The sequence below is a fragment of the Schistocerca americana genome, chromosome 6, assembly GCF_021461395.2.
Source record: "Schistocerca americana isolate TAMUIC-IGC-003095 chromosome 6, iqSchAmer2.1, whole genome shotgun sequence".
Taxonomy (NCBI): domain Eukaryota; kingdom Metazoa; phylum Arthropoda; class Insecta; order Orthoptera; family Acrididae; genus Schistocerca; species Schistocerca americana.
Genome location: NC_060124.1, coordinates 143,665,805 through 143,683,055, shown reverse-complemented (window position 1 = coordinate 143,683,055; position 17,251 = coordinate 143,665,805).

Here is a 17,251-nt window from a genome sequence, read left to right as displayed (position 1 = left end):
GGCTCGCTGTTTACAGGGACCTACGCAGCTATGCTCATTGCCAAAACTGGACGCAACAGTGCCCGTTTTAATGCTCATCACTACAAAAATTTTATTAATGAAAACAGAAGGCATAAGGAAATATAGTATTTAATCCACGCACACATCAAGAACCTTACGTAAAAATCTGTAGGATTAATGATAAAATCATAAAACTGTCAGTGCTCACGCCTTCAGGCGAGTGTTTCAGTTACCATGGCCCAACGTTCGTGGTGTAGCTCTAACCATACTATAACATAGTACTGCTACCATTATATTAACACAATACTGAAATAGTTACAGCGTAACCAAACGAATTGGCTTACACCGTTATGCCTACCTAAACGTAAAAGGAATAATAACATTCACAAATATGAGCAGATGCAGGAATCAGGAGTATACCGACTGACATGTTCTGCATATGATGTCATTTATGTTGGGCGACCTAGAAGAATTCTTACACTTACAATTCCAACACCGTGTAAAAACTTTAAAAAAACCAAATTACAAATTCGTCAGTATTCATATTTGGGTAGAGTGACTATATTCACACCCTATGACATTAATTTTAATATTCACATATTTTTGAATGACGTATAAAAACGATGTAGGTGTGAACTTATGTACAACACCATCTAAAATCTTTTAAAACCAGCATAGAAAATTCCCTTAATCTTTTTGTAAAGTGACATTAACATCGTGTATTGCCGTAACACACTTTTGGCGTTTGAATCTGAAGAACTATTACTCCCTTTTACTGCAGTTGAGACTTAGTCTACAATACCACATTACAATTTGCTGTTGTGATACGTTTCTTATCTAAATACAGGGTGTACATAAAGTCCCGTAACACTTTTAATTACTTATTCCACAAGAACCAAACATTGACAGATATCATACATGTTTCATTTTGAAGAGAAACCCTGGAAGTTTTGTGTAGGTATACCGTCACAGCGTATTTTGGTAACTTGCCGATAATCAGCGCTAGTGGCAAACATGGCGAGTCGCTTAGTGTTCTGCTGCAGTGGCATAATATAACGGAACTACGTATAGTCTGTGGCACGTCTGCTCGTCTCATGGGCCCCATCCTCCGTTTAATGCCAGCTTCTTAAGTAGTGTACATTTGTCCGACTCTTTGCAACAAAATGTTCGTATCTCCTCAAGGAGAATGCGGTAACCTCCCTTTGTACCCCATTGCAACAAATTTAATTTGACGTCGTATCAAGTGGGCGTGGTTAGTAGCAGTCAAATGTGTCACAAAACTAGATTTGTCTGTTATATCCCTCCTGTCATATGCCACATGCTCACGGAACGTCACTTCAAGCCTCCTTACAGTTTGCCCAACATAAATGACATCACGTGTAGAACATGTCAGTCGGTATACTCCTGATTCCTACATCTGCTCATATTTATGAATGTTATTATTCCTTTTACTTTTATATAGGAAACATTTCAAAACTGCAGGCTGTTATGTTATTGTAGGCTAAATCTCAGTAACGGGAGTAATCGTTCGTCATATTCAAACGCCAAGAGCGCTGTATGGCAGTACATGACGTCACTGTCACTTTACCTGAATATGATTATGAGAAATTTCTGTGCTGGTTTTAAAAGGTTTTAGATTATTTTGTATGTATGCTTATATCTACATGGTTTATATTCATCATTCAAAAATGTATGAGTGTTAAAATTAATGCTAGAGAGTGTGAGGACCGTCATTCTACCGCAAAATGAATAATGACGAATTAGTAATGTGCTTGTTTAAATTTTTTACACGGGTTTGTATATTTTTTATACGTACATTGTACTCGAGCATTGTCTGTCATACAGGCACTTGCAATTGTGTAAGTATAAAAGTTAATGTCAGAGGGCATAACAGTGTAACCCAATTCTTTCGGTTTCGCTGGAATTATTTCAACATGATGTTAACATAATGACTGCAATACTGTGTTTTAATATGGTTAATGCTATACCACGTAAGGTGTGACATGGTTCCTGAAACACACGCCAGAAGGCGTGAGCACTTACAGTTTTATGGTTTTACTGTTAATCCTACAGATTTTTAGGTTTAAGGTTCTTGATGTGTGCGTCGATTATATTTCGTTGTGTCTTATATTTTTATTAATAAAAGATTTTGTAGTAATGAACAGTAAAGAGAGCGCTGTTGCGTCCAGTGTTGGCAATGAGCGTAGCTGCGTAGATCCCTGCAAACAGCAAGCCAGTTTGTATTTGTATCTTTGGTGTGTCAAGTACTCTTCATCGATACGTGCAATATTGCAGTTTTACTGCTTGTATTTATGAATTCACGGGGCTTTAATACTAGATATGTTGATTCAAACGATCTCTTCTGTATGTTCTTACTTGTATAGATGATCTTATGTAGTATGTTACAGTGCAGTCTGATTATTTTTTTTATTTTTTATCTAACGCACTGATGATGGTCACGCAGTACCAGAAATAAAGATTTCTGCTTTAACGACAAGTGATGATCCTGCTTTCGTTGTTAAACACAAGTTTTCTAGATAGGCAGAATATGAAATGAATGAAACGAAAACTTAATGAAACAAGTAACTTTTTTTTGCTTGCACAGTTCCTCGAAATTTGGAGGTATATTCGATGTAGAAATTATGTGAATTCCGCTCAGATGGCCTTCTGTTAGCGAAGATGTCGTTTTAGACTTCACATTTTTCATTCGTAAAAAACAAACTGCTCGCAGTCGTATGTGCTTCCAAATCGCTTGGCAGGTAGCAGGTATGGAGGAGGACAGCTAGTAGGTTAGCGGATAGGCAACCACTCCCTTGCCTCACATGCGTGTTCGTTTGTGCCCGCGCGCAATCGACAAAGCAGGCTGATTTTAAACCATTGTCCTCACTTATTACTGTGTCTGAGAAAACTACTATTTCGTTGGGCTATAGCGGGTCGGATTCTTCGTGACCGCTGGCCACATTATGGCTCGCGCGCGTGCTATACGTGAACAGCCATGATTGAGACAAAAGCTGTAACCAGTGTTTTACAAGATATCCTTCATTGTATTGGCGTGCTTTTAAATAACTTTTATTAATCTCTTTAATCTCCTTGGACTACGTATTGCACAATATTCTTCCTTGTTAGGAAACGTTGTTTTGAGTTTTTTTACTTTCTTCCTTAACAAATATGATTTTAGTGTGGATCTTGTTCCACTTTAAAGGATATAGCTGTTTGTGGAGTAATTATCAAGATTTTTTTTTGAGCATACCTTATTCGTATATTTACTTACGTGGTGTGGTTGAAACTTCCAGTGTTTTGCAATGGTCCCCATCAGTATTTTCTTTTATTGTTGGTATTATGGCCCTTTTCTGTAATTTAAAAACTGTGTTCGTATTTTGTGAATTTACTCCCCAGAAAGGAATTCTGAAATCAAAAAATGAGTATTTGTACAATTAGTTTGTAACCAAAAGGCACTGCTTGTTACACATCGGTGATAGAAACCGAAGGGAAACTTTTTGAAATTTGTGGTAAGGACTATGAGACCAAACTGCTGAGGTCATCGGTCCCTAGGCTTATTCACTAATTAATCTAACTTAACCTAACGTACGCTAAGGACAACACACACACACCCATGCCCGAGGGAAGACTCGAACCTCCGACGGGGGGAGGGGGGGGGGGAGCCGGGCGAGCCGCGACAAGACGCCTCGGACTGCGCGGCAAATCGAAGGGCGTAACATGCTGATGGCATTCTGTTTACTAGTTTCTTAGCGTGTTAACTCCAAGTCAACTGATAATATTAAATAACAGAACTTTTAGCTTTTCACCGCCTCCGCAGCCGAGGTTGCTAACGCACACCTTTGCAGTGGTGCTCAACCCACAGGCAGCCGGTTATAATGCTAATGGAAATATTTTCACCACCAGTGTTGACCGGCAAAGTGGAAGAGGTGGTGGCATCAAGCTCCAGATCGCCAGACTTTGAGAAAATGTCCTATATTAATTCCAAATGTGTTGAATTTGAGATCCAGTAGGCTATGCGTTGTCGTGATGCTTTACACCCTCCCATCTTTCATGGTCATGCAGCACGAACATGACGCCACACTGTACACACACCCATACAGTCACCTGCACTCAACAGATACGCTCAAAGAGCAACTCTTACACACTGCGAAAATTATCATTATGTATAGAGGAAGAAACCCCTTCTGTGTTAGATAGCTGAAAGTGCCTATGCACGTTCCGAAACCAACAATAACATCCCCCTCGTTTTCTTTTCTTTTCTTTGTGTTTGTTATATAATATATAGAATTACCATGTACTTTTAACGTAACAGTGTGATTTTCCCTCTTCAAACTGAATTTTAAGCATTTGTTTTCTTCTTGGCCAATTGTAAACTTCCTTGTCGGTCGAGGTTGGTATCGTTGTTTTCGGCGGCAGGTTAATGTTAAAAAATAACTTTTATTTTCTTCACAGGTTGCTCAGTGTGCAAATTTAATAAGACTGGGGATTGACTACAGCATTATCTCACTCTCTTTTGAACTACTGCTTACCTTTATATCCCTCAAGTCCGACTTTTCACTACCTACATTTTATTCCTGCTGCCTTCAGAATTTCAAAGAGTGTACTCCAGTCAATATTGTCAAAAGCTTTCCTATACCTACAAATGTTTTATCTTCGTTCTATATTCTAAAATAACTCATAGGAATAGTATTGTCTGTCTTGTAACTGCATTTCTCCAGACTGCAAACTGATCTTTTTCGTTCTCGACCTCTGCCACTTTTTCCATTCTTCTCTAAACAATTCGTGTCAGTATTTTACAAACATAACTTATTAAATTGATGGTTCAGTAATTTTCACCCCGGTCAGCACCTACCCTGTTTGTAATTGGAATTGTTACATTCTTCCGTAAGTCTGAGGCTATTTTGATCGTCTTGTATGACTTACATTGCAGGTGGAATTTTTATTATGGCTGGCTCTCCCAAAGATCCTAATAATTCTGAGGAACTGTCGTCTATTCTAGGAGCCTTGTTTCCACATGCGTCTCTCAGTGATCTGTATAATTCTTTTCGCAGTATCATGTCTCCCATCTGATCTTCACCTATTTTCTTTCCGTTTCTATAAAATTGTCGCCAAGTAGATTTCACTCTTATAGACTCTTACTCTACGTGGTGTGTCTCCTAAGAGTCATCAGGCGCTTTTTCTCTGGTAGTTTGCTAGATATTTGGAATTTCGTTTTCGCAACGTGTAACTGGCGTCAGCACAAACAAATCCTGCTCATCACGTGTTTCATACGGCGTCCAGTGTAAACTGAATGCGTCAGTTTGTTTCACCTTTCAAATAAAATGATTTTTCAATCGGAATTTTACGTGCCCATCCGATAGAGCGCTACCAAATTAGTCTAGTGCGGTATATGTTTTACTGATGTATATTAACAGAAACAGTAAAACATGAAGAATAACCAGTACTAAAGAGCAGCGATTGAGCTGTGCTCTTCTGCTAGGCAGTAACGGCCAGCGAGGGCCAGAGCGATTATGTCGCTGCTGGAGTATTGGTTATTCTCTCATGTTTTACTGCCTCTTTTAATACACATCAGTCAAACGAATATCGCACTAGACTAAACTGGGTCTGCCCTGCCCAAAGGGCATCTAAAATTCCACTACAAAAATTATTTTTTTTGTAACTGGAAACAAACCGACGCTTTGCATCGCCGCTGGCCGTCGCATGAAAGACGTGATGAGCAGTATTTGTTTTGTCTGATTCGAGCAAGACGTTGCAAAACCAAAATTTCAAATATCTGGCGAAATACCATGCACCTGACGACTCTTAGGAGAGACACACTGTATATATTCCTTCCACCTGTCAGTTTCCCTTTCTTTGCTTGTTTCTTGCTTACCAACGGAGCTCTTGACATTTACATAGCTGCTCTGAAAGTCTCTTTACTTTTCCTATAGGCAACGTCTATCTTTCGCCTAGTTATGCATTCCTCTACACCTTTGTATTTTTCCTCTAGCCATTCCTGCGTGGCCACTTCGCACTTTCTGCCAATCTTATTTTTTAGACGTGTGTATTCCCTTTTGCCTGCTTCATTTGATGCATTTAAATTTTTCTCCTTTCGCCTATTAAATCCAGAATATGCTGTGTTACTGTAAGATTTATATTTGTACTGGGCTTTGTCTTTTTTACCTGTGTGATCCTCTAGTACCTTCCCTATTTCATCTCTCTTAACTACACATTCATCTCTCATTACATTCCTATTCTCTACTTCAGTCAATTGTTGCCTAGTGCAGCTTTTGTAACGTTCAGCAACCTGTGGCTCTTTCATTTTAGCCAGGTCCCATCTCCTCAATTTCATACCTTCCTGCAAGCTCTTCAACTTTAATTTGCAAACGATTACGAACAAGCTATAGCCACAGTTCACATCTACACATGGAAATGTTTCGTAGTTTGAAATCTCTGTATTATTATTATATATCTAAAATCTTTCGGGTCCATGATAACAACATTCTCGTGAGTAGTTCTCAACCGAACATCCCAACGGGAAACCGAGATTTAACAGAATAAATCAATTATATGAAAGCAATAAAATGACGGATTGACGATTTTTTGTGATATGACGTAAATTCTCTTGTTTATTTCGGTAGGTCGACGGTAGGAGAATGAGGATATCTGTACCTAAAGACTATTGTGGTCAAGAACCAAGAAGACATTGATTTCGTTACATAGATGGAATGATATCCCACACGTGTTTCATTTATTGGGGAACACGTACGCTGTCGTAGAAGGATCCCTGTTAGGTAGCAAACAGGAGGAGGCGTCCTTGTCAGGGTAGCATTACGTACCTTGGCAGCCTCCTCACTGAGAGGCATATTTGGTGATGGCAGAGGAGGAGGAGGAGGAGGAGGAGGAAGAGGAGGGAAACTGGAGCGACAGACTGGGCAGCGCGCCGACGGCACGGTCGGGCGCGTCCGTCCGTTCTGGGAGTGCAACGTGTGCCGGCCAGGTACCGCACCAGCACCGGCAACGGCACCAGTATTGGGTGTCCTTCCTTCCTTCCACGTCGCGGGTCCGCCGCAGGTACCAACAAAAAGAGCGCCCGCCGCGGTAACGACAACAAAAAAGAACCGCTGCTACGGCGGTCGGACGCGGGCGCACCGATGCGACGCGACGGCCCGATGGCGCGGAAACCTGCCCCCCGCGACACTGGAGCTCTTTTGTTCTAAAAAGGAGAGCGAGCATAGCCTTCCCATGTGATTAAGGACCACGGTGAGTCACCGCCGTGGCAAGTGGACGGTGGCAGCACGCCCGACCCGGAAATGGCGGACCGCCACACATGGGCAAGGCACAAGTCACGGGATAGCCTGGGGCACTGCGGTCTATGTGTACATACTCGGAAAACCACTGTGAAGAGCATGACAGAAGGTACTTCCCATTGTACCATGTAATAGGTAGGATTTCTTACCGTTGCATTCGCACATGGAGCGTGGGAAGAACTACTGGTTAAATGTTTCTGTGCACCCTGCAATTAGTCTAATCTTGTTTCGCGGCTCCTACGAAGCGATAAGTATTGAGTTGTAGAATATTTCTAGATTGCCCACTTCATGATGTTTCTCGAAACATTGTAAGTCGACTTTCGCGGAATACTCAATCATTTAAGTGACACTCTCGTGTGGGTCGATCAAACCTACGACCCCTTACTACAAATCACCACGGATGCGCGCACAACTTCGCACGCCTCTTCTCAGTATACCATGTAGACATACATATACATCTATAACTGTACTCTGCAAATCACAGTGAAGTGCATGGCAGGGACTACTTCCCATTGTGCAACATATGAGGGTTTCTTCCCGTTCTGTTTGCATATGGAGCACAAGAAAGCTGTGTGCTTTAATGCGTCTGTGCCCTATATAATTGATCAAATTTTATCTTCACAGCCCCTAAGTGAGCGGTACATTATGGTTTTTCAATGTTTTTTGGGGCTTTCCTATAAGTCGAGGCTTCTGAAATGTGGTATTACAGAAGAATATAGATGATTAGATGGGTAGGTCGGATTAGGAATGGACAAGTTCTGAAACAAATCAGGGAAGAAAGAAATTTATGGCATACCGTGACTAAAACAAGGAATCAGTTGATAGGAACTATCCTTGGACATCAAGGAATAGCCAGTTTGATAATGGGGGATATGTTTGGCAATAGGGGATATGTGGCGAGGAGAGGTGATACAGAGAAATCAAGGCTTGATTACAGTAAGCAGGTTCCAGTGGATGTTCGTTGAGATGAAGAGGCTTACATAGGTTAATCGTGGACAGTTACTTCAAACCAGTCTTCGGACTTAAGACGACAACCACGACTACGACGTTGGCGACAACAACGACCAGCTGCTGTTGTGACATCAAGTCGTGCAGGAGGCCTGCGACCATTTCGTGAGTAACGCACACGCCTTTCTGTTTTTCGCCACTTTGTTTGGTTGCTACTAACAACACTTCACTTCTTGTTAAAAATGTTTATTTGTTTACGTGTTTCGGATTCAGAACGAAATGACTCTGAGTACTATGGAACTTAACATCTATGGTCATCAGTCCCCTAGAACTTAGAACTACTTAAACCTAACTAACCTAAGGACAGCACACAACACCCAGTCATCACGAGGCAGAGAAAATTCCTGACCCCGCCGGGAATCGAACCCGGGAACCCGGGCGTGGGAAGCGAGAACGCTACCGCACGACCACGAGCTGCGGACAAGGACTTCAGAACGTCATATGAAGCCGGCCGCTGTGACCGAACGGTTCTAGGCGCTTCAGTCCGGAACAGCGCGACTGCTACGGTCGCAGGTTAGAATCCTGCCTCGGGCATGGATGTGTGTGGTGTCCTTGGGTTAGTTAGGTTTAAGTAGTTCTAAGTTCTATGGGACTGATGACCTCAGATGTTAAGTCCCATAGTGCTCAGAGCCATTTTTGAGCATCATATAAAAGGACTTATTACATAGTACTGTGTCACATTCGGCAGCTGAGCACCAGTGTTAATCTGTATTCATGTGATACAATACGATGTATTTATATGATGTTCTGATTATTTATGCTCTAAACTCGTAAACAAATGAGCATTTTAAACAACATGTGAACTGTTGCTATTAGCGACCAGATAAAGCCATGAAAGAGAAAGCGCGATCACTAACAACAACTACAATCTCGTGTATCAAGAGCATTTGTGCTGTCCTTTGTATCCGTTCAATATCCCCTGTCATCCTTGTTTGGTATGGGTCCCACGCACTTGAGGAGTATTGTAGGATGTGTTGCACTAGTGATTTACAAGCAATTTCCTTTGTAGACTGACTACATTTTCCCAGTATCTTACCAATGAACTGAACGCCGCAATCTGCTTTTTCTACATTTGAGCGTACCTGATAATTCCATTTCATATCCTCACAAATTGTTTCACCAGGTTATTTGTAGGAGTGGTCTAACGGCAGTTATAACGCACCGATATTTTATGTCTAAGCTGTTGCGTTTCTAACTTTCTGTGAAGTTCACATTTTCAATTTATGGACATTTAAAGCAAATTACCAATCTTCACACCACTTTGAAATGTTAGCAAGATCTGACCGAATATACACTATGTGATCAAAAGTATCCGGACACCTGGCTGAAAATAACTTTCAAGTTCGTTGCGCCCTGCATCGGTAATTCAATATAGTGTTGGGCACTCTTGGCCTTGATGACAGCTTCCACTCTCAAAGGCATACGTTCAGTCAGTTGCTGGAAGGTTTCTTGGGGAATAGCAGCCAATTCTTCACGGAGTGTTGCACGGAGAAGAGGTATCGATGTCGGTCGGTGAGACCTGGCATGAAGTCGGCACTCAAAAACATCCCAAAGGTGTTCTATAGGATTCAGATCAGGACTCTGTGCACGACAGTCTGTTACAGGGATGTTATTGTCGTATAACCACTCCGTCATAGCCTGTATTTTATGAACTGGTGCTCGATCGTGTTGAAAGATGCAATCTCCGTCCCCGAATTGCTCTTCAACAGTGGGAAGCAAGAAGGTGCTCAAAAGATCAATGTAGGTCTGTGCTGTGAAAGTGCCACGTAAAATAACAAGGGGTGCAAGCCACCTCCGTGAAAAACACGACCACACCATAACACCACCGCCTCCGAATTTTACTGTTAGCACTACACATGCTGGCAGATAATGTTCATCGGGCTTTCGCCATACCCACACTCTGCCATCGGATCGCCACATTGTGTTCCGTGTTTCTTCACTCCACACAACGATTTTCCACTGTTCAATCGTCCAGTGTTTATGCTCCTTACACCAAGAGAGGCGTCGTTTGGCATTTACCGGTGTGATGTGCGGCTTATGACCAGCCGCTCGACCATGAAATCTAAGTATTTCTCTCCCACCTAACTGTCATAGTACTTGCAGTGGATCCTGATGCAGTTTGGAATTCCTGTGATGATGGTCTGGGTAAATGTCTGCCTATTACACATTACGACTTTCTTCGACTGTCGGCGGTCTCTGTCACTCAACAGATGAGGTCGGCCTATACGCTTTTGTGATGTACGTGTCCCTTCACGTTTCCACTTCACTATTACATCGGAAACTGTGGACCTAGGTGTGTTTAAGAGTGTGGAAATCTCGCAAACAGTCGTATGACACACGTGACACCCGATCACATAACCACGTTCGAAGTCCATGAGTTACGCGGAGCGCCCCATCCTGCTCTCTCACGTTGTCTAATGACTACTGAGGTCGCTGATATGGAGTTCCTGGCAGTAGGTGGCAGCACAGTGCACCTAATAAGAAAACGTATGTGTTTGGGGGTGTCCGGATACTTTTGATCACATAGTGTGTGTGCAGATCGTTCCAGGTAGTACTTCGTTATAGATACAGCATCATTTGTCAAAAGATTGAGGTTAATTTTAGTAATTCTTACCAGGTCATTAATATGTAACATGAACAGTGAAGGACTTAGCACACATTTCTGGGGCGAGCCTGAAGTTTTTTCAACATCTGTCGATGACTCTCCGTCCAAGATAACGTGCTGCGTCCTTCCTGTCAAGATACCCTATATGATCGTACTGCCATTAATAAACGTTGCTCTGGTATGAATCAACTACTTTCCGGTAAGAAATGAAGACTGCTACATATGATCGTAGTTTCGTTAGTAAGTGTACATCTGTATACATACTCGGTAAGCTGCTGAGGAGTGCGTGGCCGGGGCACGTCGTACAGGTATTAACATGTAACTGACTTATTCCATTCGCGTATGTGCTTTCTTATTCACCCTAATATCTCTTATGTTATTCTCTTGATTCCTTTGCAATGTTTACGATGTAGGATCCAACGTTGTTACAAGGTCTACCTCGAATAATATTCCGTATGCCTATCTGATAGGGTTTCGCGAGAACTTCGTTGCCTTTCTTCCAAATATTATTCTTTTTGCGTCCTGGCCATACTTTCTTAGGGGCTGTACATGTTCCTGTTCGCCGCCGAATTCCATTTTATGAGCCCTGTTTGACAACGACCCCAAACACTGCAGCGTCAACAGCAGCAGCACAAGCTTCTTGTGTGCGATTTACGTTACAGAAGCACAATCCCAGAATCCTTCCATCTAATCTGATACTTCGTTCACTTCCTGTGCTACTGGTTTCATGTGTTCGTTCCATTTCGTATGACTTCTTAGTATAACCTCCAGCAATCTCCCGAAGTATACAGCTTGGAGATTATTGGATATTTAGTAAAGTATCATTTCCGAGCTTGTAGAGACGAATGCTTAGCGGAGTAATTGCCAGATTCGTATTTTAATTATGTTAGTGATTTTACTTTCATTGGAGTGTGTGTCTGTAAACGCTCGTGAATTGGGACGTGACGTTTCAAGTCGGCATCTGGAGGAATTCCGTAGAGATGCACAGCGGATCTTCCTAAACCCGTGTAGAGTAGGTTGTCTTGGAAATTTTCCATATATGCTGAGTAATGTACTCAAGTCTACGGGCTCGTTTAAGAGTTACAATCTTTCGTTGGCGTCAGGTTTTCTCCCAGCAACATTTAGTGTAAAATAATAAATCGAGATTTGCTACTAGGCCGCAGTAAATATTAGAGAAATACTGTTAGCAAGAGACAGGTGTGCACCCATAATAATACCCACATGTGGGAAAAAGCAAATCATTCTGCCCCCTAGACCTGACTATGTGATATTCTTAACTGTTTGGACGGTTCCAGGAGTTGCAGTACGCGAAGGCAGCCCTCCCCAACATAGGAACTGACTTGGTAGTCCTCTGTAGAGAGGATGATGTTCATAAGTCTTTCATGTTTCTGTAGTCGGAGGTGTGGCGCTCTTCTTTAGTGGTCGACAAAGCGTTTGTTCCAGTACGCAAAGCTTACAATTAATCAGAAGTGCGTGGAGTTCACATCAATTATTTTTTGTTTTGTGACTTATTGGGTAAGCATGTGATTAATAGGCGGAGACCTTGTATTAGATAATAGAGAATCTGGCGATGAAATAAACGGACCTCATTCCGTGGAAACTTGAAATGCTTTGATTTTCGTGTGTCTCTTAACCTACGCCACTTTGAACTGTAATTCTGATTTGTTTTTTCAGAGAATTCTGTAGAAATAACAAGGAGCGAGTTGGAAGTGGTGCGTTTACTGCTAGCAGTGCAAGATTTGAATCTTTCTGAAACCAATTACATTTCTACAGTGAATTTATCATTGGTGTAGGAATTATGACAGTTACAACTTTTGTTCGTGGGCAAAAGCGACGCTAAGTTTCCCAAAGGTATAGAGTGTCGAGAACATCAGGTTCCGAAAACAAAGTTTCCCTTTTTCGTATCAAGTGTGTTACGGGCAGCATAATGCGATCCGCGTGCTGTAACTAGTTAGAAGATAGTAGAACCTGGCCACGGATGTGCGCGAAACTTCGCACTCCTCTCGTTCCTACACTACGTAGAAATACCGAATAGGTCGTTGCAGTTCCTTTCAGTCATCTTGCTACGATACCTCCCTGAAGACAGAACTCTCTGAGAGTTGGCTGGCCTTATCTAATAAATCGCTTATGTGATATCAACAGATGTTGTTCGTCTACAGCCTACAACCCGTAAAGGAAGGCAGGAAGTTAAGAGTAGAACGATCCCTCGGCCGCAAAGCCACCCTAAATGGATCTCAAGCGATCTTTTCAAGCGACCCATCTCGGAATCCATCTCACTCGATTTAGGGAAACGTAAATCCTGGAGATACTAAAAGGTATCAGATAGATTACATAATGGTAAGACAGAGATTTAGGAACCAGGTTTTAAATTGTAAGACATTTCCTGGGGCAGATGTGGATTCTGACCACAATCTATTGGTTATGAACTGCAGATTGAAACTAAAGAAACTGCAAAAAGACGGGAACTTAAGGAGATGGGACCTGGATAAACTGAAAGAACCAGAGGTTGTACAGAGTTTCAGGGAGAGCATAAGGGAACAATTGACAGGAATGGGGGAAAGAAATACAGTAGAGGAGGAATGGGTGGCTCTGAGGGATGAAGTAGTGAAGGCAGCAGAGGATCAAGTAGGTAAAAAGACGAGGGCTAATAGAAATCCTTGGGTAACAGGAGAAATATTGAATTTAATTGACGAAAGGAGAAAATATAAAAATGCAGTAAATGAAGCAGGCAAAAAGGAATACAAACGTCTCAAAAATGAGATCGACAGGAAGTGCAAAATGGCTAAGCAGGGATGGCTAGAGGACAAATGTAAGGATGTAGAGGCTTATCTCACTAGGGGTAAGATAGATACAGCCTACAGGAAAATTAAAGAGACCTTTGGAGAGAAGAGAACCACTCGTATGAATATCAAGAGCTCAGATGGCAACCCAGTTCTGAGCAAAGAAGGGAAGGCAGAAAGGTGGAAGGAGTATATAGAGGGTTTATACAAGAGCGATGTACTTGAGGACAATATTATGGAAATGGAAGAAGATGTAGATGAAGATGAAATGGGAGATAAGATACTGCGTGAAGAGTTTGACACAGCACTGGAAGACCTGAGTCGAAACAAGGCCCCGGGAGTAGACAACATTCCATTAGAACTACTGATGGCCTTGGGAGAGCCAGTCATGACAAAACTCTACCATCTGGCGAGCAAAATGTATGAGACAGGCGAAATACCCACAGACGTCAAGAAGAATATAATAATTCCAATCCCAAAGAAAGCAGGTGTTGACAGATGTGAAAATTACCGAACTATCAGTTTAATAAGTCACAGCTGCAAAATACTAACGCAAATTATTTACAGACGAATGGAAAAACTGGTAGAAGCGGACCTCGGGGAAGATCAGTTTGGATTCCGTAGAAATGTTGGAACACGTGAGGCAATACTAACCTTACGGCTTATCTTAGAAGAAAGATTAAGAAAAGGCAAACCTACGTTTCTAGCATTTGTAGACTTAGAGAAAGCTTTTGACAACGTTCACTGGAATACTCTCTTTCAAATTCTGAAGGTGGCAGGGGTAAAATACAGGGAGCGAAAGGCTATTTACAATTTGTACAGAAACGAGATGGCAGTTATAAGAGTCGAGGGGCATGAAAGGGAAGCAGTGGTTGGGAAAGGAGTGAGACAGGGTTGTAGCCTCTCCCCGATGTTATTCAATCTGTATATTGAGCAAGCAGTAAAGGAAACAAAAGAAAAATTCGGAGTAGGTATTAAAATTCATGGAGAAGAAGTAAAAAGTTTGAGGTTCGCCGATGACATTGTAATTCTGTCAGAGACAGCTAAGGACTTGGAAGAGCAGTTGAACGGAATGGACAGTGTCTTGAAAGGAGGATATAAGATGAACATCAACAAAAGCAAAACGAGGATAATGGAATGTAGTCGAATTAAGTCGGGTGATGCTGAGGGGATTAGATTAGGAAATGAGACACTTAAAGTAGTAAAGGAGTTTTGCTATTGAGGGAGTAAAATAACTGATGATGGTCGAAGTAGAGAGGATATAAAATGTAGACTGGCAATGGCAAGGAAAGCGTTTCTGAAGAAGAGAAATTTGTTAACATCGAGTATAGATTTAAGTGTCAGGAAGTCGTTTCTGAAAGTATTTGTATGGAGTGTAGCCATGTATGGAAGTGAAGCATGGACGATAACCAGTTTGGACAAGAAGAGAATAGAAGCTTTCGAAATGTGGTGCTACAGAAGAATGCTGAAGATAAGGTGGGTAGATCACGTAACTAATGAGGAGGTATTGAATAGGATTGGGGAGAAGAGAAGCTTGTGGCACAACTTGACTAGAAGAAGGGATCGGTTGGTAGGACATGTTTTGAGGCATCAAGGGATCACAAATTTAGCATTGGAGGGCAGCGTGGAGGGTAAAAATCGTAGAGGGAGACCAAGAGATCAATACACTAAGCAGATTCAGAAGGATGTAGGTGTCAGTAGGTACTGGGAGATGAAGAAGCTTGCACAGGATAGAGTAGCATGGAGAGCTGCATCAAACCAGTCTCAGGACTGAAGACCACAACAACAACAACAAATCTGTATGACTGGCCGGGAAATTAGAGTCCAGTTTATAAACCACTGCGTCACCTCGCGTGGAACAGCGGCTGAAGACCGAAAATAACGAATGTGCCAACATGATCTGGTGAATAAAGCTTGTCCGTTACTGGGGATGAAATGTTACATTAGCGAATGAAGGTGAGCGTTCATCTACCCTCGATCTACGACGTGAATTCTTAGCTGAAATACTGCACTGAGAAATTATCATGCTTCAAAGACAAAATAGAGTTCGATTGCACAGCACCATGTGTAAGGGTAGTGATATCGATCTTATACTGGAAGGATCGAATCTACCCTTACACTCTTTTGTTACAGCCCAATGGCATCGCCGACATGGATGCCGCATGGTTCTAGAAGGGTGAGATCGGCGCCTGGAGATCTTTTGGCACGAAAGAATGAGTCAATCGAGCATGAGCAAGCCTGCAGCTAAAGTCACAGCTCGCGCTCCGCGCATCGCGCGTAAAAAAAGAGAATTAGTTTTGTAATGGTGCGGAATCCTGGCAGTAAGATGGAGCATGTTCATAAAGCAGATCCTGAGTGCGTAAAAGTTAAATAATTTGTGGAAAGAATACTGAAAGTCACACAAGATTTGAAAAGCGAGTAGAATGCATACGTATGTGAGAAAAGTTAGATTTTAGAAGCTCAGAATTATGTCTCGTGTTTCGTATCCAAGGGAATAGTGATGCAATGAAAAGGCGATCGTACAGCAATGAACTAGCAACGGTAAACTCATATGTTGTTGTTATGGTCTTCAGTACTGAGACTGGTTTGATGCAGCTCTCTATGCTTCTCTATCCTGTGCAAGCTCGTATAAGCGCTTGATAAATAGGTGGCTGCAGTTATAGTGTGAAAGCAGTGTGAACCACCAAGGACGTCTTACTTGAAGTTAAAGTAGAATAAAATAACCGTATCGTACAAAAATGTTCATATTTTAAAACTTGTTCATTATTGATACTGCATTTTGGAAGGAACAGAATCATAGAACATTGTGGATGAATAGACAGGGCATGGTAGGCTCATGATCAGAATTTTAGTTATCGGCGCATGTACCTTGGGAGTGAGTTCGTCCTGTAGAACTGGCTACTTATTAATTTCCGATGCCAAATTTTACTAACCAGCCAGACTGCAGCAAATATTAATCACCTATAATAATCTATAAGACCAAATAAATAATCTTGGGGGGGGGGGGGGGGTTGGGAGGGGGAGGGGGGCTTACACATGTTCGAGAATAATCATGTCTGCTGTAGAATATTTGAAGCAATGGATAAGCCAATCTTGATATCATTGTAACCTATGATTCCTGGCCGCACCTGTGGGGTCGTGCTGTTGGCTATTTTGGACGCCAGAGGCGGTTTCCCGGTCTGTGGGAAAGGGGGCCTCATCTAGCCTTGAGATAATAAGTCGATCTTTCAATAATTTTTCTAAGTGGATTGTGGTCGGAGCCTGTTGTGCTGTCTTATTAAGGTCTAGTGACTTTCACTTGATGGCAGGTGTTATCCAGCACCTGTTGGAGGTAAACTTTTAAAATTTGCTCTAGAAAGCAGCTCCTTACTGAACAATGTTGTTAGTAAGGGCTGGAAAGGATCAATGAAAATGCCTGTTTTCTGCCCATGAAAGGTCTAAATACTGAAACAATTTCTTGGTGCGTTTGAGAGCTCGCAAGATGGGACGGCGGTAGTCCTCGCGGGTGCAGGAAACAAATTGTGAGTCCTCTGGTGCGAAGGTGACCTGTAAGAGGTTTAACATTTCTG